This window comes from Pipistrellus kuhlii, unplaced genomic scaffold, assembly GCF_014108245.1.
Source record: "Pipistrellus kuhlii isolate mPipKuh1 unplaced genomic scaffold, mPipKuh1.p scaffold_m20_p_2, whole genome shotgun sequence".
Lineage (NCBI taxonomy): Eukaryota > Metazoa > Chordata > Mammalia > Chiroptera > Vespertilionidae > Pipistrellus > Pipistrellus kuhlii.
Window position 1 is genome coordinate 70542545 of NW_023425515.1, and position 26023 is coordinate 70568567.

The following is a 26023-nucleotide window of genomic DNA, read 5'->3' on the forward strand; positions in this document are numbered from 1 at the left end:
CCCCTTAGGTTCAGATGTGTTTTGAAATTCATAATTGTTCAGATTTTAGAAAGATACTACATTGCTTATACTCAGGACTAGCTGTATAATTGCAGGGACCTGTCCTCAATACAAAATGCAACACCACCTTTCAAAAATTATTGAACTTCTGACAGCAGAGCTTCAAGACCAGTGCAGGACCTTTCTTGGAGTGGGGCCCTGTGTGAGTGCCCTATTTACACAGTGTCTCAGCATACACCCACAGCAAAGGGCGGAGACAATGATGAGACACATGAACATTTCTCTAGTAAAATGTATGAATATTCACACTCAACGGGATAAATGAACACCATCAACATTGTTATGTCCATTCAGGTCAGATTTATGACCATAGGAATTTACCAAAAACTATGAAAACATTTTTGTTTTTTTGTTTCTGTTTTTGTTTTTGGTTTTTAAAGTTTTTTGGATTTTGGAACTCCAGATAAGGGATTGAGGTGGTATTTGCCTTCTATTTCCCAGGCCAGCCACACATTGGGCATTTATATGATAGACCTAAAGGCCAATCAGAGACCAATGAGGCCAGGGAAATGGGTTCAGATTTTGTTTTGACACATATTGATTGTGAGTCTTTAGGCAAGACACATTGGAGGCTGGAGGCAAAGATGCAGTGAGGCTCTCTCTTCGGGGGAAGGAGCCTAGGCTGGGGGAGAAATGAGGCGGGGGGGCAGGAAAGCAAAGTCTTTATTGGTTGGTAGTTGGCTGGGCAGTAAGCTTCTAAAATCAACAAGGAAACAACTGCACACCCCCCCCCCCTCCATCCCCGCCTCAAAAAGACACCCTACAATTTGACTTCCACTTCTACTTATTTGGAGTCTTGCTTTCATACACTGTTCTTTGTTGTCTTTTCATTATGGTGCTAACAACCACAATGCTAACATACTTTCCTCATAAATGTGCTCAAAACGCAGAATGCTCAGGGAGAGTTACTGTGCCTCCTGTGTGAACATCCACCCTAGCCCTGTCTTTGGCTAGAGTTTGAATCTGTGGATACCATTTATTAAAACTTACAATTTTAGTGAACAAAGGGCAGTTAAATCCATGAATAGTAGAGGCTTGCATTTGGACTTCCTAATAGTGCCTGTGATTTATTTATCAGGGCCTATATGTACATATAATAGCCTTTAATGACTCAATAGAATTATCCCTGAGGTAAGCTGTTTTAATTAACAAAATTAAGTATAAATGTATATTTATGTTTTCCTCACCATGCAGAAAGAAATGTTTATTTTAATATGTATAAAGTACATTGCTAATATATAATCTTATCAGGATTCAAAATAAGTGGGCAGAATTTTTAAAAATTTAAAAGGATGAAATTTTAGTGGAAAAACTGAAAAGTAGAAACGAACAAAAATAGGTGCACAGACATGCACAAGAAAGAAAATACTGATTTTTAAAAATATATATATTTTATTAATTTTTTACAGAGAGGAAGGGAGAGAAAGATAGAGAGCTAGAAATGTCGATGAGAGAGAAACATCGACCAGCTGCCTCTTGCACACCCCCTACCGGGGATGTGCCCACAACCAACATACATGCCCCTGACCGGAATCGAACCCGGGACCTTTCAGTCCACAGACCGATGCTCTACCACTGAGCCAAACCGGTTTCGGCGAAAATACTGATTTTTAATATCGTTACAGAAAAAAGAATAAAAACAGTTAATGGAATTGTCCTAGTAGAACACAAGACTATGCAATCATTTCAAGCATGCTGGATTGAGAAAATTAAGGGCAGGACCTTTATTCCATTCATTTGCTTCCTGTAAAATGAGGCTGCCTAAGAAAGAAAGCATGACTAACTTCAATTATTTTTCACAAGCAGTGTGTGCAAGTGTGTTATTCAATGGAAGTTCCAAATAAGAAAATATCTATAATAATAAAGGCATAATATGCTAATTAATTGGGCGACCTTTTGGATGAAGCTGGGGCTATGATAGAAGCTCCGGTCCCAGGTGCCAGAGGGAAACGGGTGCCGGCGAAGGGGGGAGGGGGTGAATCTTGTGCATCGAGCCTCTAGTATTATTATAGTTGGGGATATACCAAAAAATTTTCGATTGAGACTGCTGGATTGTTAGAGTGAGTGGAAATATTTGGCAATAAGTATGTTTACCTTCAAATATCTAAATGCTAGATGCAAAATGTTGGAACATAAGTCACTCATTTAATAAGTAGAAATGAACACAAATGGTATACTCACTGAGATCAAGAAAGGAGAAGATTTATTTGATAAGACCTGCAGATGACTACTTTTCTTATATGAAAGAAGTTCAGATGGATCACAAATTCTAAACCAACAATATAATCCTCAGCAAGAAGCCTTGGAAATGGACATTAAAAGATACCTATTAGACCTTATAAAGTAACAGCCCATGGTCTAGGGCACATGTGTCAAACACAAGGCCCACGGGCCAAATCCGTCCCGCCAGGCCTTGCAATGTGGCCAGCACCGCACTGTCATCACTGCACTCCGCTGCGTTTCCATCACAATGACAGTTTATGACTGTTCAGTAAACCATTCGGCCCGCGATTTAGGCTGGATTTTAGATTTTGGCCCCTTCTCTGATTGAGTTCGACACCCGTAGACTTTGATTCTACTATGCCCATTAAATTTCACCCTTCACTCCTCATACTCTACATTAGGGGTGGGGAACCTTTTTTTCTGCCAAGAGCCATTTGGATGTGTATAACATCATTTGCGGGCCATACAAAATTATCAACTTAAAAATTAGCTTGCTATACTTGGCCAAACATTTAATTAACTCACCCCTAATGTCTTGGCAGGGCTAGACCAAATGATTTCTCTGGCCTTACACAGCTCAGGTGCTAGACATTCCCCACCCTTGCTCTACAGGCTGGTTTGCCATTTCCTGTAACTGCCTGCTGGCCACCTGTTCACCTATTCTGACATTTATCTTCAATAATATTAGAGTCTTTCAAAAGGCAGTAGGAACCAATATAGTAAAAACAACCAATCACCAACCAACCAACCAACCCAACACATAAAAACCCCATAAATATAAATAATCTCTGTATGTAAAGTTCCTTATCTAAACCTGACTGCATCCCACTCCATGTAATTATGCCCTTGCGCAGGCACTCACTGACCACCTCTGCTCTAATTTCCTGAGAGAACAATAGAACCTCATATCTGCTGAGGCACTTTCTTATTTTGTGGAAAGTGTGGGATGCTGTGACTTCCTTCAAATTTCTGTACTAATCTTTGCTTTAGCTGGTTTGGCTCAGTGGATAGAGTGTTGGCCTTCAGACTGAAGGGTCTTGGGTTCTATTCTGGTCAAGGGCATGTAACTCGGTTTCAGACTGCTCCCAAGCCTGGGCCCTGGTCAGGGCCCGTGCAGGAGGCAACCAATCATGTGTTTCTCTCACATATTTCTTTCTGTCTTTCCCTCTCTCTAAAAATCAATGGAAAAATATCCTCTATCCTCAGGTGAAAAATTTAAAAAATAAATTTAAAAAAATATCTGCACTAGTCTTTAAGGGAAGAGCCTCATGCTTCACACAGTTTAGAGACATGGAATTCTAAATATGTTTTCATTTTTGTCATGTGTTGGGAGCCATCAGAGTTGAGACAAGCAACTCCGTCTTAAGGAAATAGAATTAAGTTCCTTCTAGCAGAAGTTATGCGGTGCCCTGAGGGTTTGGCCAGAAGCTAAGATTAACCTACCACTTAGCATCTTTGCAACTTCCCCTTCCTGATCCTCCCCCCCCATAGCTAGCCCAGCCTTGGAATATTACACCTTGGAATGTTACACCGCCCTGGCAGTTAGCCAATCCTGTGTTGCCAGATACCTTAACACCTTGTCACTCAGTGCCTAAACCAATTGTACACTGCCAAAGATCCCTCTGCATAGGCAACCCTGCCCCCCCCCCCCCTTGTTTCTGCTGTATATATACAGCCATTTCAAAGAATAAAGTTCGAGGCTTGATCAGAACCTTGTCTTGCCTCCGTTCTTCCGTGTTCCTTGTTTGTTTCATTCTCTTAGGTGGTTCCTGCGTACCCCCGTTGTTGCCCCACGGGTCGGGACAGTCATGTCTTCCTCTTTCCAATTTCTAAAGATGGTCTTAATTTCACTTTTTATTTTTTACTTTTTAAATACATTTCATTGATTTTTTACACAGAGGAAGAGAGAGGGTTAGTTAGAAACATTGATCAGCTGCCTCCTGCACACCCCCTACTGGGGATATGCCCTCAAACAAGGTACACGCCCTTGACTGGATTCTAACTGGGACCTTTCAGTCTACAGGCTGACGCTCTATCTACTGAACCAAACCGGTTTCAGCATTAATTTCACTTTTTAAAACCCTTTTCTCAATTTTGCCTGCCTCTTCTGCTGTACAAAGTAAACTACAGGGATTGCCACACTTTTAAAGCACTGGCTCTGTGCCAGGTATGTCCTCAGTACTTCACAGATATTTTGCCTCTTTATTCTCCCAACATCTCTCTAAAGAGGCATCATGCTGACCATCTCCATTTCACCAGTGAGGAAACTGAGTTTGAGAGAGGTTAGGTGAAGCACCTTGCTCAAGATTGCACCATTGTTAAGTTCAACCTGAGCAGTCTGACTACAAAACCTGGCTCTTACCCATTCCTATAGTGATAGTTCTGTCATTCTACTAGATTATTTTTTTTGTGTGCCTTTAGATCTGGACCATTTTATCCTCTCCTATTTAGAAGGTCTTCAGTTATTATGGTAAGCCAGAAATCAATGCTAAAAGTATTTTGAAGCCCATTTAACTTTTCCTTAATGAGACGTTTTCTAGTCCGATCATCATAGAATTAACTTCCCCTGAATCCCAGTGGCCTCCCCTGTGTGCAATATAGAAATTTTAATAACCGTATCAGAGGGTTATTGTGGTACAGGGTATTAGAAAATTACAGTTGAGCTCACTCCTGTATATGGCTGTGGTGGGACCTTTTTGCTTGGCTTGCTAGACTTCAGAACCTTAGTTTTAATGGTCACTTAGGGTCCATCCAGTCCAAGAATCTATTTATCAATACCTGGAGGCATCTGCATTTAGTGCTTTAAGAATTAAAAAAAAATTGTATTTGTATTTAGGAATACAAAAATATTTTTTTGAGGATCACCAGAGTCACATTCTGTGTTTAATTACATACATATTCTTATTCAAATGTGCCACTTACCCATTTATTGCTTCTCAGCCCCAGCGTTACCCTCCAGTATCTGTTATGCTGTGAACAAAGGATGGACTTCCTGGGAGCAGTTCTTCTTTACAGTGAGCATGAAGTCCAGCTTTCTCAGTACAGGGTGCTGCAAGGACCTGGCAGGAGGAAGGGGACCTCCTGTTACAGTGTTTGCAGAGTCAGGGAGAGTTGTGGGTGTGAGGACACAGGACTGTCCTCTGCCCCAGACAAGAACCCAGATGCATGTGTGACTCTCCACCCCTCTGCCGTTCAGCCCAGCTTGGTGATCATTTGCTGCTTCCTTCTTGACAGAGAACAGTGCAGCTCAGGCCCCCATAGCCACCTTCATTTCCTCAGCATGCTCACATCCCAGGCTGCGAGCTGTGGCTCACCAGTATTCCAGCCTTGCTAGGAGGGCTGGCCACAGACTGCGGAAGCCTGTGCCCCAGAAGGTGGCTTCCTTCCGTGCCCAGCAACTGGAGAGCAGCTCTGGTCCACACAAACCCGCACACCTCTCTGCCTCCAATCTCATCTTCTCCAATGAAGTCTGAGCTCAGCCTTGGGGAAGAGGTCCCCCGTCCAAATTTGGCCTTTCTTAGGTATTCTCTCAGTCCTGGGGTTCCACATATGGTTTAAAAGACAGCTTACAGCTACTCTTTGGTCATAGTTTAATAATCCTTTATGTTAAACTTTCTCTGTTTAAGTCACTGTGGTTTCTGTCTCTCGATTGGGCCCAAACTGCTACATGATGTTTATACACAACAAAACATATACATTGGGTTCTGGTGTCAGACTCCTCCTCCCTAAGTGTTTTTAACCAGAAAGCTCTTTGTTGTTTTCTTTCTCTTTTTCCTCCTTCCCTCTCTCTTTGCTCCCTCTTCCTCCTTTTTCTCTTTCCCTCTCTTTCTCTCAAGACTGGTGGCTGGACAATGTGGCCTTTCCCTCTCTCCCTCCTGAGATGCTGCCTGGTGTTCTGCTGAGGATACCAGGTTTTCTTTTCCCGAGATCAGCAGTGACCTCTGCTTGCTGTGGCGGTGGGAGGGGCTTTAACGCTGGTCTGGCAGGGAGCTTTTCCAGTCCTAGTGTCCCACAGGAAATGGATCCCCCCATTCATTCAGCACCAGGGCACTCCCGGTGGAATTCCACTCAGGTCAGAATACAGCTTCCCTCCATGAAATCCATGCAGTGTTAGAAATGCTGGAAAAGAAAGCCATCATCTGATGGTGTTTCTAAGTGGAAAACAGCTAGACATTTTAAAATCCATAGTTCTTGTAGGACAAAGGATGGATACCTATCCATCCTTCTGATTGTGAATAGATAATAGTCTCCCACAGGGAGGAGCTCTGTAGGAACGACAGAGGTTCTAGACTAAGTTTCGGATTGGGGAATTTGAGGCAGGAGTGAGTGGCAAATATGTCAGGAAGCTCCTCTTTACAATACTTGACAACTCCCAGAGGACTCTCCCCTTCCAGATTCACCACATTCTCTTTCCTGCTCCAGCAAAACAATTATGCTCTAGGCACAGAGGAGCAAATTTCCTGCTGTTAAACATTCTACAAATGAGAAAAGCAAGGAAGAAACATTTGTCTCCTACACCACAGGAAAATCACAGTGAAAAAGATGCGGAGAAGGATATTGCATGTTTTCCCTAGGATAGTATTCCCCTCTACTGGTGAAAGCCTGTAATATGTTTTTCCCTTTAGAGCAGCTGTAGAAAGGAGTCATAAGCCAGGATTACTGTTTCTGATTCTTGGGGAACATTTGGTGTTTTCTTGCACATAATGTGTTGTTTTTAGAGCTTGACAAACCCCCAGGGACATCACGTGTTACCTCTTCTTTTATTTTCCTGAATATTGAACTTGGAAATTTTCTTCCCCAGACAATGCTCTGGTGTCTGGGGAGAGACTGCATTTATTTACCAAGTGAGCATTTCTCTTCCAGCCTGAGTGTTATTTTCCTCAGAGCTGACCTAATTATAACTTAGAAGGAAGCTCGTTCAGTGTTTATCCCTGGAGCTCTCAGTCTCTCTCCCTGGAGGATTACTAGTGCAGTTGCATTCCAGAGATGAGATGTGATAGAAACCTTGCATATAACTCTGTTGAGTCCTTTGGACATAAACAAGGTCCTTTGGACATAAACTTGAGGTTATCTTATTGATTTCTGTCTTCGGAAGGTGAAGTCAATCCTGTAGGAAGTGAGCTACTCTAATGATTCACATGGGAAAACCCAGAGGAGATGACTTATTAGTTTCAAATTGGATAACTGAGCCCTATTTTAACACTAGTGTAACTTTTCCACTGATATTTAACACGCAGTGGATGAAGGAAATACATGTAAATAGAAAAAGAAATAGAAAATTGACTTTTGGATTAGGCTCATCTCCACATTCATCTTGACATTTTGATGGCGATAATGGGGTAGATCCTTTTAAAGTATACCTACAGGCAGCTTTTCAGAGTATCACCTGAAAACTGTTGCATTACCAGTGGGCTGGTGTCATGTATGAGCATAAATGTTTAAATGCATCCTTATAGCTCACTAATAATTATTCCAAATGCAGCTCCCAATTAATTTTGACAGCTTGGGATGCCCTTCCCAATCTCTTGTTTCTCCTCCTCCCTATGTTTTGAATTGGATATTCACATTCTCTTAAAATGAACACTATTTTAGAAAATGTTAAAATGTAATTTTTTCAAAAAGGTTAAAATCATAACTCATAAAGATAAAAATTAATAGGAGTAAAAATTTTATTCTACTCATTAACCAGTGAGAATACCAAATAGATGTTAAAACTGGTTCAAAAGAGAATCTTACCCTGGCCAGTGTCACTCAGTTGGTTGGGTGCACCAAAAGGTGTGGGTTCCATTCCAGCTCAGGGCATATTCCAGGGCTCATTTTCAATATGGGATGTGCAGTAGGCAGCCAATTGATGTTTCTCTCTGTTCAATGTTTCTCTCGCTCTCTCTCCCTCTGCCTTCCTCTTTCTCTAAAATTGATAAAAACATTTTTTTTTTTTTTAAAGAGAGAATCTGAAAAAACAAACAAAAACAACACATTTCTAAATCAGGAATATTGAAATGAATGTGCAAATGGAGGCAAAATTGATTTTCCACAGGAGGGAAAGGGAAATCAGTTGAACCTCTACTGGGCAGAACATAATTTGTATTATACATCAATAGAAAATAATTATTTCGCATTGTTACTTCTTACCTCCAGGGAAATAAAAGGCTGGAATCAGATAATCCTGAAAGTGTTCTCAAGGGCCCAGATAACACAGAGTTTTCCAGTGAAGCACATTTTTTTTTCCCTACAAGAGAAGATAATTTTTTGTTTGTTTGTTTGAAACTCTTCTCTATCAGTTTTCTTAGAAAACAGGTAGATTCAAGGCTTACTCTTCAACTTCTGGGTTTTCATATCAGATTCTTTTGGATTTTTACTTCTTTTGCTCGGAACATAGTGTACTTAGGTCAGAATTTGCATAGTACATAGTTTGAGGTGTCTCCCGGCCCCTTGAAGTTTTACTTAACTGTGTGAAATAACCAATTTTCTCTTGTTCCTTAGCATTCATTCTATTTCCAATTACCTACTTATCTGTTGCCAGGTCTAAGAAAACAGAGGTAGATCAGACAAGGTTGCTGTCAAGGAACTTGAATACAATAGATGAATTTTATTCCAAAAACTCAGAGGTTCAAGAAATATCAACATACTTTATTTTATTTAAATCAAATTTATTCTGAATTTGAGACCAACACAGCTGCTTGGCAAATAATTTAATCTTAGTCATTACACAGCTTCCTAAGGGTCATTTGAATGTTCCAAGGGTTATAAAAAAGCAACATATTTGGGAGTTTGTCTATGGTCTTTGGTTTCATAGGGAAAAACTGTGCAATACTTTGCAATTTAGTAAGAATCCTGGCTAGCTCATCCATGTTGTTATTTCTTCTTTTGCTTGTGTTTGACTATGTATCTTATAACTCTGCAGAGATATTTAACTTGTAGAACATTACTAATTATGTAAATGTATTATGTGCATAACTAAGTAAATGATTCCTGTTTATGGCAATGTAAATTAATTTTGTCAGATAGAAAATATAAATCTCTGGAAGTTAAACTTCCATTTGAGCTTGCTTTTATATATCTTACTGGTTCCATCAATAATTATTGGGTTAAATAAAATCCCCGATGTGTTCATTTTATATTTGTATATTCATGATTTTATCCTTTTTTAAGATATATCCTGGTACAGTCACGTGAATATGATCCCACAGAGGTGCACAAGTCATGTGAAGTGGTTCCTGCCTCAGTAGCCAGGCTAGTCTTTGCCAGGTGTCTGTTTTCAGGGCTGCTGCGTGGTTGTGTAGACTTTGGAACACTCGACCCCAGGGAGTGTCTTTCACATAGACTAGGGGTAAAATTGTTCAGATAGTAAATATGCCAATGGGAATAGGCTTTTGTGATAATTACTCAATTCAACAGTTGCAAAAATAGTTGCAGCCCTAGGTAATATATTCATGAGTAGACATGTCTGTGTCCCTCCAGATTTTATTTATGGAAACAGGTGCCAGCCCCTGGGCTATAGTTGTCCAGCTCCTGACACACACTGGGGCAGTTTGTCAGTAACCCCCCCTGAAAACCTGGGAGAGAATGAGACGTAGGGCCTCACCAGGTACAGCTCTCTTTCTTTTGTTCTCATACTGGCTCCTCAAAAAGCATGATTTGTCTCATTACCATTTAGCCCAGTCTTTTGAAAATAAAAGACAGAAGCAAAGATGTTAATAAACATTGTCTTGGTCCCACAATGTCTCTGAATCAAAGGACTGAAATACTGGCCACCTTGATGGAACAGGAGAGGAAAAATACAAGATCAAATTGCAAACTGAGATCTCAGTAAGCTATCCTGTCAGAGAGATAAAAACTTATATTTTTATAATATTTAGTTTTTTAAACTTTCGTACTTTTTGTGAAATACTTCACAGTTTTTCAGAGGATTTTTTAATAGACACAAAGACAGAGAAAGCAAATCATGAAGAGCTAAGTCAGTGGTGCTATAGTTAATGTTTATCAACTGGCTGAAGACTTTAAGCTAGGTCAGAAAAAGCCTCTGCCTGGTGCTTCTGGTGTGTTTGTTTGCTTGGAAGGAAACTGGCTAAAATATAGGAAATCTGACCATCTGAGTCCACCTTGCTGGAAAGGACACATGCAGGTGCTTTGATAGATGGACACTATCAACTGCCAGCTGTGTGGATGAACTGTCCTGGGCTTGAAAAGACATTTCCCCAAAGATGGCCAACAGATATATGAAAAGATACTCACCATCACTAATCACCAGGAAAATGCCAATCAAAACCGCAATGAGATATCTCCTCACACCTGTTAGAATGACTATTATCAAAGAGACAACAAGTAACAAGTGTGGTCAGTGAAATATGGTAGCACTCATACTTGGGTAAAAACTGCTGTTTGAATTTTAATTTTAACCTTGCTATCTGACTTCGACCTTCGATTACTTGCTTGAACAATAGGGTAGTTGCAGGAGATTGACTCCCACTGACTCAGTAGCTTCAGTAGTTTCTACAGGGGTAGAAACTGTAGATAACCTTTAGTTCTGCTTTTGTATTATGGGCAAGATGGGGTCACATTCCAGTGTCAAGCAGGGTGTGACTGGGAACCAACCCTGCAGGCTGTCCCCAGTCTTTAGAATTTAGTCCTGAGGGGCCAATCAGGGTTAGCCGAGGCAGTGACATCACCTACCTGAATAAAACTCCTGGACTGGGCGATATTCGCTCTCTTCCGCCATGCTGCCGGCATGAGTGGGATAGCCTATGCTAGCATAGAGATGGCTCTTTGTTTATTGCATCGGACTCGGCTCCCTGGTGGTCCTTGGGGATCATGACTGGAATCCCCAGCCAGGACCATGAGGGACCCCCATTCCGAAGAGCCTGACTGGCCGCGGTAGGTGTGTGTTTGTCTGTGTTTTTGTGTGAGCGCTCTGGAGGGACTGCCCCTCCATCGGGGCTCTCACCTGGGTGTTTACCGGCTGCTGCGTCAGCCATGGTTTGAGTCCAGATTCGAATCTGTAATAAATTCTAGCATGCTTAATCAAATTGGCTCCGGTAGTCCATCTCTTGGGGACTCGCTTCGTAATAGTCAGGATGTGGGGAAAGGGAAACCCTCATGTACAGTGAGGTTGTAAATTGGTACAGCTGCAGTGAAAAACACTATGGAGGATCCGCAAAATAATTAAATGGGATTATCATACAACCCAGCAATTTTCACTTCTAGGTATTTATCTGAAGAAAATAAAGACACTAATTTGAAAAAACATATGTACCCCTATGTTCATTGTAGCATTATTTACAATGGCCAAAAATGGAAGCAACCTGGTGTCTATTAATAGATAAAATGGATTAAAAAGAGGTGTTTGATACACACACACACACACACACACACACACACACACATATGTATATATATATATATATATATTCCCAAAATATATATACACATTCTTTGAATAGTTATAAAATCAGTGTTTATTAAAATGCATTTCATTTTCAAAATTGAGCTATCAGCTGGTAAAGTGTGTTTTCATTTTTGGGGGACAACCTGTGTAATATACTCAGCCATAAAAAAGAATGAAATCCTGCCATTTGTAACAACATGGATGGACCTAAAGGTTTATTATCCCAAGTGAAATAAGCCAGTCAGAAAAAAAAAAATAAATACTGTATGATTTCACTTAGATGGATTCTAACACAACAACAACAAATGAATGAATAACAAAACAGAATTAGACTCATCTATACAGAGAACAACCTGATGATAGCCAGAAGGGAAGCGGGTGGGAGACATGAGTCAAAAAGCTGAATACAAGTAAGAGGTACAAACTTCCAGATATAAAATAAATAAGGCACAGGGATGCAATGTACAGCTCAGAAAAAAAGGTCAGTAATATCCTTATAGCTTTGTATGGTGACAGATGGTTACTAAATTTATTGTGGTAATCATATCATAAGGAGTATAAATATAAAATCACTACTAATATGTCAATTATAAATAATAAATTTTAAAAAGATATAAAGAATGCAATATTTTTTTCTAAGTGATTGAATAAAGAAAGTGTCTTTTGTTTTTCCAAAACAATCTCCTTTCAGTTAATATCAGTGAAGTCACTTTCAGAGAGCCCCTAAGTTTGAGGGCTGGTTGCCAGGAGAACCAGTCATGTGATTAGAGGGGTTGCAACTTTCAGGTCCACCTTCCAAGATCAGAGGATGAGAGAAGGGCTAGAGGTTGGATTAATCCCCAATGACCAATAATTTACTCAATCATGCCTACATAATGAAGCCTCCATAAAAATCTCTAAAGTACGGGGATCAGAGAACTTCCCGGTTGGTAAACATGTGGAGGTGCTGGGAGGATGGTGTGCTCCGAGAGCCCATGGACGTTCTGCTTCTCTTCCCACATACCTTGCTGAGGTACTTCTTTCATTTGGCTGCTCCTGAGTTACATAATTTTATTAAAAAAAAACAACCGGGATTATAATATGTTAAATGTTTTCCCAAACTCTGTATGCCATTTAGCAAATTAATCAAACCCAAGGAGGGAGTTGTGGGAACCTCTGATTTCAGTCAGAAGCATGGGAACAACCCATGTGGTGTTGTCTGAAGTAGGGGCGATTAATCTGTTTGATCTGACACTATCCTCAGGAAGTTAGTGTTAGAGTTTAAATTGGTGGACACCCAGTGGATGTCTGCCAGAGAATTGGAGAATTGTTTGGAAAACCTCACACATCTGGACACAGGAGTGTTCAGTGTGAGTCGTAGAGAAGAAACAGGAGTGTTTTTCCTCTTTTAGGCACTAATCGCATTCACGAGGCCTCCATTCTCATGACCTAATCACACCTTCCAAAGACCCTATCTCTAATCACATCACTTTGGAGGTTAGTATTTCTCCCCTTCTAGCCCGCTCCACCCCCACCCCAGGCCTTCACCACACTATTGTCTGTGTCCATGGCTTATGAATATAGGCCTACAAGTTCTTTGGTTGATCTCTTCCCACCCACTCCCCCATTCTCCTCCACCTTCTCTCTGAGATTCCACAGTCTGTTCCATGCTTCTATGCCTCTGGATTTTAATATGTGAATCTTAGGTGTAGACAAACGTTCAGTCCATAACATGATGTGTAGAAAATAGTGCATATGTTCACAAAAGTATTTGTATAAGAATATTCGTGTTAATAAGATTACTTCCAAACTAGAAACAGCCCAAATATTCATTAACAGGAACATGTCTGAATATCTATATCATTAAAGGAAACAATTTTCTTTAATAGTAAAATGAACAATGTTGATATAATATCCTTTCCTTATTAAAGTTATTTTTTAAAAGAAAAGAGAATACATGAATAAAAAATAGAACAATTGTGAATCAACAGGCTTTTAAAAACATTAAAAGTAACTAACACTAATTTGCATTGAGCTGCTTTTCAAAGAGAAGAGATTGCCCCTGCAAAATACAAAGCTTGGAAGCTGAGAAAATGACCTGCAAGCCACTTAAATGAGTAACTCCTAAATGACACACAGTGGGCCAAGCTTCATTTTAAAACTTTTAATTATTTCCATGTAGATTTTGATCTATTGTTTTATTTGGATTATGGGTAATCTAATCACATGTAACCATTATGAAATCACTAAATTTCAGACATTTTATTTTTAGTATTAAAAAACATTTTCTAATAATTTTTTTTCTTGTTTTTAACGTATTTTCAAAGCTCATTGTGTTTTAGGGGCTATTAATTAGAATGCACTCACTTGTAGATCAGTCTGTTGTCCAGTAGAGAAGTGTGGGCCAATCGAAGGCACTGGGGACCAGTGAATGATGCGTGGTGATAGGTAAGTCAGAGCTCTCTTCCCAATAATTCTAAATTATTGATTTGGGGGATTTCAGCTCTAAAATCAGCCTGTATTGGACTATAATTATTATAAACACACCCTGTTGTATGAATGAGTAATTAATAGCATGCATTTATTTAAAGGTCAGTGTAACAATGACACAGAGCATTCTTAGATTTACAATAAGATGTTAGATCTGGCTCCTAAAGTAATGAGTTAGTTTGGATCTGTGCCCTAAGGCTCATCTTAGTCTTAGGTATTTGCTTCCATCACTCCATTTCTAAAATAAATGAGCAAAGATGGAATGTTCAAACATTTAGGTACCTTTTTGGAGCTTAAAATAAAATGGTGTATTTGTTTCTGATGTAGCCTTTATTCCATCAGAAAAAACTACGTTTCTTAGGTTGAGATCAAAGTTTGTAGGTCTGTAGAGCACCCCAGAGATTGAAGATTTAATTTTCTCTCATGAGAGGTGTTAAAAGCGGAATTTAGAGTTCTTTGTTCAAATAAGAACAAAAAGCTGAGAAGCCATGGTACTACAACCCTTACAGAAGTCAGCCAGTATGCATGTGCTGCCCAAAGAACACAGTGAGGTTGCAAATTGAAATTTCCTCTCAAAAGGCCAGTGCCCAGTAGGCCTTGCAGTACAGCAAGGAAAGAAACATTTCTTCTCTCTTCCACTGCAGCTGCCACTGTCATTCTGTGCTGATCTCCAGGTGGCTGAGGTTCCTGCACAGCTCCTGCGCTATCAAGCATGACCATAGACCCCATGTCATACTCCCTGACTCCAGGTGCTGCCTCATATCTTCTTACTTCAGAGGCTTAATAGAAGTCATAATTTAGAGGCTACACTCTTGATGAGTTCAGAGACTGTAACGTTAGCCTGTAACTGAGTCACAGGCCATTGGGTACCAGATGCTTACAATCCACTATTCAATGGAGGCTTTATGCTTGGTAAAGCCTGACATTTTTAAAAGATATGAGATTTAGTGTCCAGATAAAATCTTCTACTAATATTTATTTTGCTATTTGTTTTTATCCATACACCGAGGAAGTATAAAAGTGTGTGGCATATCTAAAAATATAAAAACAGTCAGCAAATAGATTGAAAGAGATGATAGGTCAGGGACACTTAGGACAGGAAGGAGTGAGTGGATAAGGAGAAGAGTGATCCAATGCTACATACTTGGTGTGGAGTATCTGCTGACCCAGAAGGACACAGCTGAGATCTTTGCTGCATTTCTAAAAATTCAAGTTGACATGATATACATATATGGTAGCACCTCTGGTTATACATATTTAGCAGGAATGGCACAGAAGTGATGCAGTTTTTCTCATTAACCCTGTGAGGTGGCACACGATTTCAACTTGTTACACTAGTAATGACTAGAGGCCCGATGTAGGACATTCATGCACTGGGGGGGAGGAAGGGGGTGGCGAGGTTGGTCCTTCAGCCCGGCCTGCGCCCTCTCACAGTCTGGACCTAAGGGAGTGGGCCGAAGCCAGCAGGCAGACATCCCCTGAGGGGTCCTTAGCACTGCTGCTGAGGTGGGAGAGGCTCCCACTACTGCCGCTTTGTTCACCAGTCATGAGCCTGCTTGTAAGCCCAGCTTCTGGCTGAGCAGCACTCCCCCTGTGGGAGTGCACTGACCACGAGGGGGCATCTCTTATATTGAGCATCTTCCCCCTGATGGTCAGTGTGCATCATAGCGATGGGTTGTTCAGTTGTTCAGTTGATTTGCATATTAGCCTTTTATTATATAGGATGTTTACTCTGATCAGGTAATTAAAACTGTATCTGCCATGCTTCTCCACTGTAACATTGCATTCTTCTCCTTTGTAATCAGAATGTATCATATGTTGGTGAAGATTTATACCTATATACTATAAATATCTCCTTCCTCTTTATTTTCAATTTATTTATTCATTTGTTTATTTATTTATATCCAATTTTCCTGTTTAGTTCAATGGGTAATAATTTGTTACTCTCATGCTGTTCACAGTTTTTTCAGTAGTCACATATAAAAACATATATTTATAGGCACCTTTACACATTTACTTCTCTATATTTAAAAAAAAATCAATGTTATTGAAGTATAATTTACATTCAATAAAATGCATTCATTTTTAAATATACAGTTAAATGAGTTTTGACAAATGTATACAACTTTGTAACCATCTCCCCAATCAAGATACTTTCACATTAACCCCAAAATCTCCCCTGTGCTCCTTTGCATTCATTTCTTCTAGCCCCACCACAGGAAGACACTGAGTTGTATAACCATTACCTGTTCTAAAATATTATAGTGTAACAGGTTCTGGCCAGTGCTACTCAGAGGTTAAAGCGTTGGCCGAGCACCAAAGGATATCAGGTTCCATTCCTGTTTGAGTAAATTTCCAAAATTGGAAGTACTGGTCATATGGGAAGTGTATGGTTAACTTTATGAGAAAGTGTTAAACTCTTCTCCAAAATGGCTATGCCATTTTACATATTCCTACAAATAATGTATGAGTTTCACTTGCTTCATACCCTACACTTGGTGATATCAAGAAATGTAAGCATTTTTAATTTTAGTATGTGCTGGTATTTGATTATAGTTTTAATTTTCATCTTGTTGTTGACTAATGCTATTGAGAATTTCTATGTGTTTTTGTCATTATCTTCTTTTTTCATGTTCAAATAAGAGCCCTCAGGGGCAGGAGGTAACCCAGGGATCCAGGGAAGGTGATGCCTCCATCACACCTCTGTTGCTACAACTTCTGGCAGCTCCAGCCTCAGCCAACCCTGGTTACCTGAGCCTTGGGCAGCCCTGAGTGGCTGGGCAGCTGCCATCCAAAGTTTGCCTGTACCTCAGGCATCAGCTGGGCAGTCACCTCCTATGCTTGTCTGTGCCCCGGGCCAGCCCTGGGAGGCTAAGCAGCTGAGGGGACTGGGGACTCTGGAGGCAGGTGCATGGAGCGGTTGGACCTGTCTGGGGGCAGGTCTGGCCATGCTGTGTGCCTGCTGCCCCGGCTGAGGGACTGGGCACTGCCATCTTGTGGCTATTGGTGATGCCTTCTCTGAGGGCGTGGCATTCAATTAGCATATTCCCTCCTTATTGACAGTGGGCGCTGCCATCTTTGTGATGGTATAATGGTCAATTAGCATATACCCTCTTTATTAGATAGAATGCCTTTTAAAGAGCAAAACTTAAAAAAATTTTGGAGTTTAATTAACCATTTCTTTATTATATGTTTAGTGATTTTGTATCCTAAATAAGAGCAAAACTAAGCCCTTTGCCTAAGTGAGGGTCAGAGAAATATTATACTTCCTGTATGTATCCTAAATAAGAGCAAAACTAAGCCCTTTGCCTAAGTGAGGGTCAGAGAAATACTTCCTGTATGTATTTTTCTAGAAGTTTTATAGTTTAACTTTCTGGGGTATCTTTAAAATCCATTTACTTTCAAGCCAACAAAGAGAATAATTAGCCGGCACCGGTTTGGCTCAGTGAATAGAGTGTCGGCCTGCGGACTGAAAGGCCTCAGGTTTGTTTTTGTTTTTTTTTTAAATATATTTTATTGATTTTGTACAGAGAGGAAGGGAGAGAGATAGAGAGCTAGAAACATCGATGAGAGAGAGTCATCGATCAGCTGCCTCTTGCACACCCCCTACTGGGGATATACCCTCAGCCAAGGTACATGCCCTTGACCGGAATCGAACCCGGGTCCCTCAGTCCCCAAGCCGACGCTCTATCCATTGAGACAAACCGGTCTCGGCAAGGCCTCAGGTTTGATTCTAGTCAAGGGCATGTACCTTGGTTGCAGGCACATCCCCAGTAGGGGGTGTGCAGGAGGCAGCTGGTCAATGATTCTTTCTCATCGATGTTTCTGACTCTCTATCCCTCTCTCTTCCTTTCTGTGAAAAATCAATAAAATATATTAAAAAAAGAGAATAATTATATTGTATCACACATTTTAACTTTCATAAAAGTTCTTATAAAAACATTGGACTGAGGAAGATGCTTTCCTTTTTAAGCCAAGGGAAAGGAACTTTGGGATTAAGCCGTGGCTGGGGTTCGTTAGTCAGCTAGGTGAAAACGTTTTTGAGCAAATGCATGTAGAAATTAAATTCTTGGATGTTGCAAATTTGGTCTTATTGAAAAAATATCCAGAGAAATAAAAACCTATTTAGCCCCCAATCAGACTGATTTTATTTTTATAATTGTTTTTTCACTGACTTTACAGCCCAGAAGAGAGAACATTAACTGCACTGGCCCGTCAGCACATAATGTCTAGAGAATGATTTTCTCCACTGAGTAATTTTTAAACAAAATTTTATGGGGAAGGAAACCTATTTCCTTTCTTACCTTCTGTTTGCCATTTTAATGGTAGATATTATCCAGCTTTTCTTTCATTCCCATAAATGATTTTCTCAGGACTGTTTTTGTATATCATAAATCAGAGTTTTTTTTGACGTTGGCATGATTGACATTTGGGACTGGATAACTGTATAAGTTTGCTAGGGCCGCCATGGCAAAATACCACAGACTAAGTGGCTTTCACAACTGGAGTTCCTTTTCTCTCATTTATGAAGTTTGGAAGTTCAAAGTCAGGTATCAAAAGTCAGGTTCGGCAGGTGGGCTTCTTTTGAGGCCTCTCTCCTTGCCTTGCAGGTGACTGCTTTCTTACGGTGTCTTCACAGCCTCTATCCTCTGTGCTAGCACATCCCTGGCCTCCCTTCGTGTAATCACATTTCCTCTTTTCACATGCACACCAGACAGACTGAATGAGAGCCCACTCTAAAGGCCTTATTTTTATTTAATCACATTGTGAAAGGCCTGTACCACCGTTTGGGCTTCAACAGATACATTTTGGAGGTACATGATCCAGCCCTTTCAAATAACTGTTTGTTGTGGGGGCTGCCTGTGCATTGTCAATGTTTAACAGCATCCCTCACCTTTACCCACTGGATGCCATTAGCACTCTTCAGTTGTGACAACCAAAAATGCCTGCAGACACTGCCAAATGTCCCTTGCTGTTTGTTTACTTTCTGTACCAAAGATTTTATCATGATTTCATAAGATCACTCAGTGGATGACAACATTTTGAACCCAGATATTACTTGAAACTGAATCTAAAAACCACATTCTTTCTATTATATCATGTTCTTCCCACAACCTATATATTAAAAATGTTGAAGTAAATTTGGTAACATAAATTACTGAGTACTTTTAAGTTCTAGTTTTTTTCTCTTTCAACATTTGTGTTGCCCTTTATTGACAGTGAGATACCTCTCTCTCCCTCCCTCCCCCCCCCCCTCTCTCTCTCTCTCTCCTCATATATATATATATATATATATATACACACACACACACACACACACACACACACACACAGAGTGGTCAGATTATTATGATCTCTGAATGCATAATAATCTGGCCATTTGGGGTATATCTTATATAATAAAAGGCTAATATGAAAATTGTCCCCTCGACCAGAAGTTTGACCAGCAGGCACTGGGCTATATATATATATATACACACACTGAGTGGCCAGATTATTATGCGTTCAGAGATCATAATAATCTGGCCACTCAGTGTATATATGCCTATTTGTGTATGCACATATATATTTGTTAATCTCCCTATATGTATCTAATCTCTCATTGCCTTTGTCACCACTAATATCCCATTCCAGATGTGCATGTCCTCCTTGCCCTGCTGGGCTCCAATATCTCTGGGCTTCTCTCTTGCATAGACACCCTTCTCACCACCTTATGACTTTGCTGGTGTCCCTGCATAGGTATCTTCCTCACCCTGCCTGGTGATAACCTAAGGTGGGCTGCTCTCCCATAAGATGACTTCCTCATCCTACTTAAGCTCTGACACCTCCTGCTGGCTACCCCTTGTTATTGGTATCCTCTTTACTCATCTCAAGCCCTGGTATTCCACCTTAAGCAGCCCTCCTCACCTGGATGCTCTCCTCCCCTGCATGGCTCTGATAGCTTTAGCTGGCCTGATATCCTATGTGAACACCCTTTCTGCCCTTTCACTCTACTCCCCATCCTCTTGCATGGACATTTACTTTATTCAGCCACAACTCATAGCTTTGGGTTGATTTTTTTTTTTTCTTCAGGAAGAAAGAATATAGAGGTAAAAATACTTTCAAAAAGGCCATATGAAATGAAAAGAAGTTGACCAGGAGAGACCTTGTTCAAATCAAGATTCTTCATCTTTGCTCCAGGCATTCTTCTAACCAGTTGTAAGCTCTTTTGTGAAAACTTAAAATTGTAGTCAGTGAGCATCTGCTAAATACTACTTAGAAAAGAATTTTAGAAGTCCAATGCGCTATCCATTGCACTACAGAGTCCGCTAAGAATTTTTTCCCCACACCATGAAGGTTTCTTTATTATTTTAAGTACATTGAAACCAGTTTGTTTTTTTTTTTTGGGGGGGGGGTTGGGTGGGGGCTGCAAATGTTTGGGATCATAATGAAAAAGAAAGACTGTTATAAGAATTGTCGTAAGAATGCCAATTCTCCAGTGTCTTTGACCCCTAAGGCAGGAAGAAGGCTAGCTTCATGTTGGACAGAAATTATATTCTGGCATCCAAAGTCCATTTAAACATTGCAAATCAAATGCCCTGATTCCTCTTCAAAGAACTGTCATTAATGCATTGTTTCATTAGACAAGTCTTGGACTTTGGGTTCTCTTTGGTAAAGTCAGAATAGCATTTCCCATAGGCCAAGATAAGCAGAAATCAGTTCAATAGAGAATTTAAAGCCAAGACATGCTGCATTCTCAGGTGAAAACTTTTATGTAAGTACAATGTATTGATTTATGTCTAAAATATTATTATCTTTATTAGAAACACACCAGAGGGCAAAATACTTTAATTGCTTTGGAAATTAAATAAAAGTACCAGCAGATGTTGGCTTTAAATGTAACTAATTGGGCCATTTCAAAGACAATCATTCATATCACTGACATTTGAAAAAAAATCATGCAAAAAAATGAATGTTTGGTTATTAGTGATGGGAAAGTACAGAGGTTGGGTTCTTGTTCATGGAGTTTAATTTAGTCAATAGGAATTTGTGGATGCTTGGAGACAAACAGATTGACCAACCTACTTCTGGAATACTTCTATTTGATAAATTTTTCCACAAATATTTTATTCTCTCATGAAACAAAATATCAAGGTATTTAAACTTTAACTTTGTACTAATTAATTTTAAAACATTAATTTTACTCCTAAGAAGTTATTTGGCCAGGTTCTCTCTGTATTATATTGACTTGAATGACTTTAGCTGAATCACATTCAGATGAAGTTATCAATTTTTACAGTTGGCCTGAAAGGCCAGATGTTCAAGTGGAAAGCATACTGGACAAGGAGTCCTGAGAGTTGGGTTCATGCTCCAGATCTGGCGAATCTTAGTTATTTTCTCTTTAGGTCTCAGTTTCATTTGTCAAATCAGAGATGAATATACTGCATCAAAGTACCTCAGGTGTCACCATCAATAAGGGTAAAAGCAATTTTGGAAAGTCTACAGTGATTTTCCCTAGAATACAATAATTTATATTTAATTGCCTCTCTGATGATCTACATTCATCAATTGATTTTATCTTCAGTGTCTCACCTACTCTACTTTTCAATCACTCCTTTTCTCTCATCAGTGGTATTACTCTTTCTCTAGTCATATAAGCTGGAGATTTCACAGACCTATTCTATTTTTTCAATTACCCTTTTCTGCTTTCTCCAAGTTTTCCTCAAGCCACATTATTTCTTCCTCCATTTTAGATTACTGTTTTGCTTTATCATCACTGCTGTAAGTTTACGTTGAACTCTTTATTCAGAAATAATAAGTCAGGAGACAGTATAGAAAGAACACTTTTAGTTTCATTTCTACCTGGAAGTCTTACTTCATAAAGAGCCCTTAATTGGCCGCATTTTGACCAAAACTGTCCAATAGAAAGCAGAGAATAGCTTTTATGCCTTTTATATGGAAATTTGTTTTAGTGCAGCATTTTGGGAACAGCAGATCTTCAATAAAAGGAGAATATAATACCAGATGTTATTGTTACAGACTGTATGTAAAAGAGATATAGGGAAAAAGTTGGTACTTTTGATTGGGGAAGAGATTATTCGAAGAATTGATGTCCCATTCATAAACAAGGTTAAAGAATCTAGAAGTGGGTGCTATTTGGAAATCTGGAGTGGGAAATAGTCAACACCTAGGAACTCTTTTATCAGGGAACAGAGGTTTAGGCAGTGAGCAGAAGTCTAGACCCTGGGAGAGACACTAAGAGCTGGTAATGTCTCCAGCTTTGGATTAGGGTCAGAGTATACAAGAGTTGGCCAAGTATTAAACAACTAGGTTAGAAGTAGGGATCAGGCTGTTGAATCAAAAAAGAAAGTAGGTTATCAGAATGGGGGAAATCTTCTAGCCCCTTCTTTAATTTCAAGTGAATGATGTTGAGTTCCCTGTTTCAGTAAAAGCTAATTAAATTCTTTTAACATAAAGTCAATTTGTCCCAAGGATTGAGATGTTGCTGAGGCTAATTTATCTATGGAAAGAGGAGTTCTCCAGGGACTGGGAATGAGGTAAGGCTGGCTGACAGCTGCATTGGCTTTAAAATCAATATGCCGACCTTCTAGTCCAGTCTCATACAATCTTGTGACTAAGTTATTGATTTTTCTGAGAATCAGTTTTCTTATCTATAAAATGGGGATGACATTGTTTCTGTGATAAGGTCATTGTAAGGCTTAAGTAAAATGAAATATAGTTTTTGGAATTATACTGGGCTATATATTCATTGATCTTATCATTGACTTTAATAATAATATTTCTACCACTTTTATGTGTGAGAAAGAGGCTTACAAAAAAATTTTAAACTGTGCAATGTTCACTTGGTTTCTTGGTTCACTTTACTCCCATTGGGAGTCAGTTTCTTGAACAAAATGAGGATATTTTATTTATTTATTTTTTGAGCAAATACTACAAGTCATTCTTTCATTCAACAAATATGTATTGAGTATCTATTATACATAAGGAACTGCTATAACTGTTGGGATATTTCATAAATGAAGCAAATACAAATCTGTGCTAATGGAGCTTTCATTTTGGTGGGAGGAGGTAGATTATAAATAAAGAACATAATAATATATTAGAATATGCTAAGTGTGATGGAAAAAGAAAGCAGGAGAAATTGAGAGTTGAGATTTTAAATGGAATAGTTAGGGTAGGCCTCATTGAAACGATGATGTTTGAACAAGGACTTGTGGAGATGAGTGAATAAGCCATGTGGGTGTTTGGAAAAAGAGTGCTCCTGGCAGAGGGAACAGCTTGCCTGCTGTATTCTAGGTCAGGTATCAGACAACTATAACCCAGGGGCCAAATCTGACCCACCAACTGTTTTTGTCAACAAAGTTTTATTTCTCATTGTTTACCTATAATCTATGGTTTATTTTGTGTTATGGCAACGGTGTTGAGTAGTTTCAATAGAAACCTTATAGCCTTCAAAGCCTTAACTATTTAATTTTTGAAAAACTTTACAAAACAAGTTTTCCAACCCTTGCTCTAAAGACCAGTGTGGAGTGGAGTGAAAAAGAGTGAATTCCTATTTTTTAAATTTTTTTTGCAAGGGAAGGGGTTTTTAAAATATTAATTTATTCATTATACTTCCTTATGAGTTATTTTTCCAGCTTACTTAGACTATACCAGTATCTAGAGAAAGCACATTATTAATACATAGATCCATATTTTCAACAGACCACATAAGGAGCTCCACTGCCTTATCTTTATTTTTCCTAAAATTGTGGTAATCATCCTTTTATTTATTCTTTAAATTTTGCTTATGAAAGAAAAACACTCAGCCTTTTTGCAAAGAACATTAAAAAACAAAGGATGACCAGAGAAGTGTGATACCAAACAAAGTCCAACAGGTGGCTGTATTTCTCAAAGTTTCAAAACCAGACTGCCTGCTGCACGCAAATTTCCATCTGAGTGTGCAGTTAATGCACATTAAGTCAGCAATTCCAGGATCATTCATCTTATGGCAAAGGGCTAAGCAATGGGAAAGCAGGAGAGGTCATCTCATAACCAGATATTATTTCATTGACTTTATCCAGATCAGTGCTTCTATTGCTCATTCAACAGATTCCTAATCAATATTTGCCCACATCCTCAGTCTCATTAAAAACTCCGTGTACCTCTTACATTACATAGGAAACACAAGAAAAGTTGAGAATCTGTAGCCAGAAGATATTGAGCAGAGTCTCATATGGATGCATCACAGGGAAGCTAAGTAAATTTGGAAGTTATTTTGTCCCTTGGAATAATTTAATCAGTAAAAGATGGTAATAGTAATTCCTACTTCATAAGATATGAGAAGGTTTTATACAGGATCTTAGTAAGAGTATTTAATTTTTATCATGAAGTATTATATTAAATGTTATGATTACTGTTCATTTCTCTTCTCTCAAAATTTCTTCACATTCTGCCTTATTCGCAAAGAACATTAAAAATGATCAGAAGATGTCTATGCATAGTTCTCATCTTACCAGCTTTGAATGATCTCTATATGATTGCTTTGACCTTGTTGTTTAAAAAATTTTGAACTCATTCTCTTTGCACTGGCATATGGACACCTGAAGTCACGTCATTCCCCAACAGTTCTTCAGGTATTTTCTTCTAACTATTCCTATACTTGTGTTTGTCACCTACAATGCTGTTGTCTAAAACATAATTTAGTTTTTAAAAAAATATATTTTATTGATTTTTTACAGAGAGGAAGGGAGAGAGAGATAGAGAGCTAGAAATGCCGATGAGAGAGAAACATCGACCAACTGCCTCTTGCACACCCCCTACTGGGGATGTGCCCGCAACCAACATACATGCCCCTGACCAGAATCGAATCTGGGACCTTTCAGTCCGCAGACCCATGCTCTACCACTGAGCCAAACCGGTTTTGGCCAAACATAATTTAGTTTTACTTCAAATTCATGACTTAAAATCTTTTGTTCAGGTTAGCATGTCCCACCACTCCAGACATTGTCTTTCCAGTCCCTACAAAACACTGCTATTCCCAGGACATTATTTTGATACATAACTCAATGTGCAAAATCAAAATTTAACAATTCAATTATTATGTGTAAGACAGTGTGCTAAAAGTTTTAGTATATAAAATTCTCATCTAGGAAGGTTATAATCAAATGTGAGATATAATAAGAAAAGACAATTTTGCTCTGGCTGGTTTGGCTCCATAGATAGAGTGTTGGCCTGCAAACTGAAGAGTCCCAGGTTCGATTCTGGTCAAGGGCATTTACCTTGGTTGGGGGCACATTCCCCAGTGGGGGGTGTGCAGGAGGCAGCTGATCAATGTTTCTCTCTCATCGGTTTTTCTGACTCTCCATCCTTCTTCTTTACTCTCTATAAAAAACCAATAAAATATATTTTTAAAAAAGAAAAGAAAAAGAAAAGGCAATTTCTATGCTACAAGTCAGAATAATTTCTTTTCCCTACCTATTTTATTACCAGATATCCACCTCCATATTACTCCCTCTCTACAGAAATAGTAAATAGCCATTGGGGGACATGAAAAATGTTTGCAAGCTCTGTGTCTACCTCAGATACATACCTCTGCCACCAGATTAACCACGTCAAGTCACCACAGAATCTCCATGCTTCTCTTTACCCCCGGACCTGAAAGAGTTTTATTACCCATTTTATGGGGAAGACATTTCTACATTTTTTAGTCTTTACAGTGCTATCATCCATTCTTAGCATTTTGCTTAACACACAATTTTAAAAAGTACAAAAAGTAAAATAATCAAAAGCCTGTATTGTTTAGAGAAGGTCAATGGAAAAGATGACAATTTCTTCTCAGTATTAAAAGGTTCTGGCTGAGTTGTAATAGAAGTTTCTATATTTATAGAAAACGTAAAATAAACA

The 26023-nt window shown here is 39.2% G+C and overlaps 1 long non-coding RNA gene across 1 annotated transcript; it reads right to left on the minus strand.

Moving 5' to 3' along the window:
* Positions 1-5209: 5209 nt before the first annotated feature.
* Positions 5210-25779, minus strand: LOC123652776. Its single transcript, XR_006742269.1, has 4 exons — positions 25710-25779; positions 10519-10587; positions 8416-8512; positions 5210-5342 (listed from the first exon to the last, which is right to left on the minus strand). It is a non-coding gene; the product is annotated as an uncharacterized LOC123652776 (long non-coding RNA).
* Positions 25780-26023: the final 244 nt, after the last annotated feature.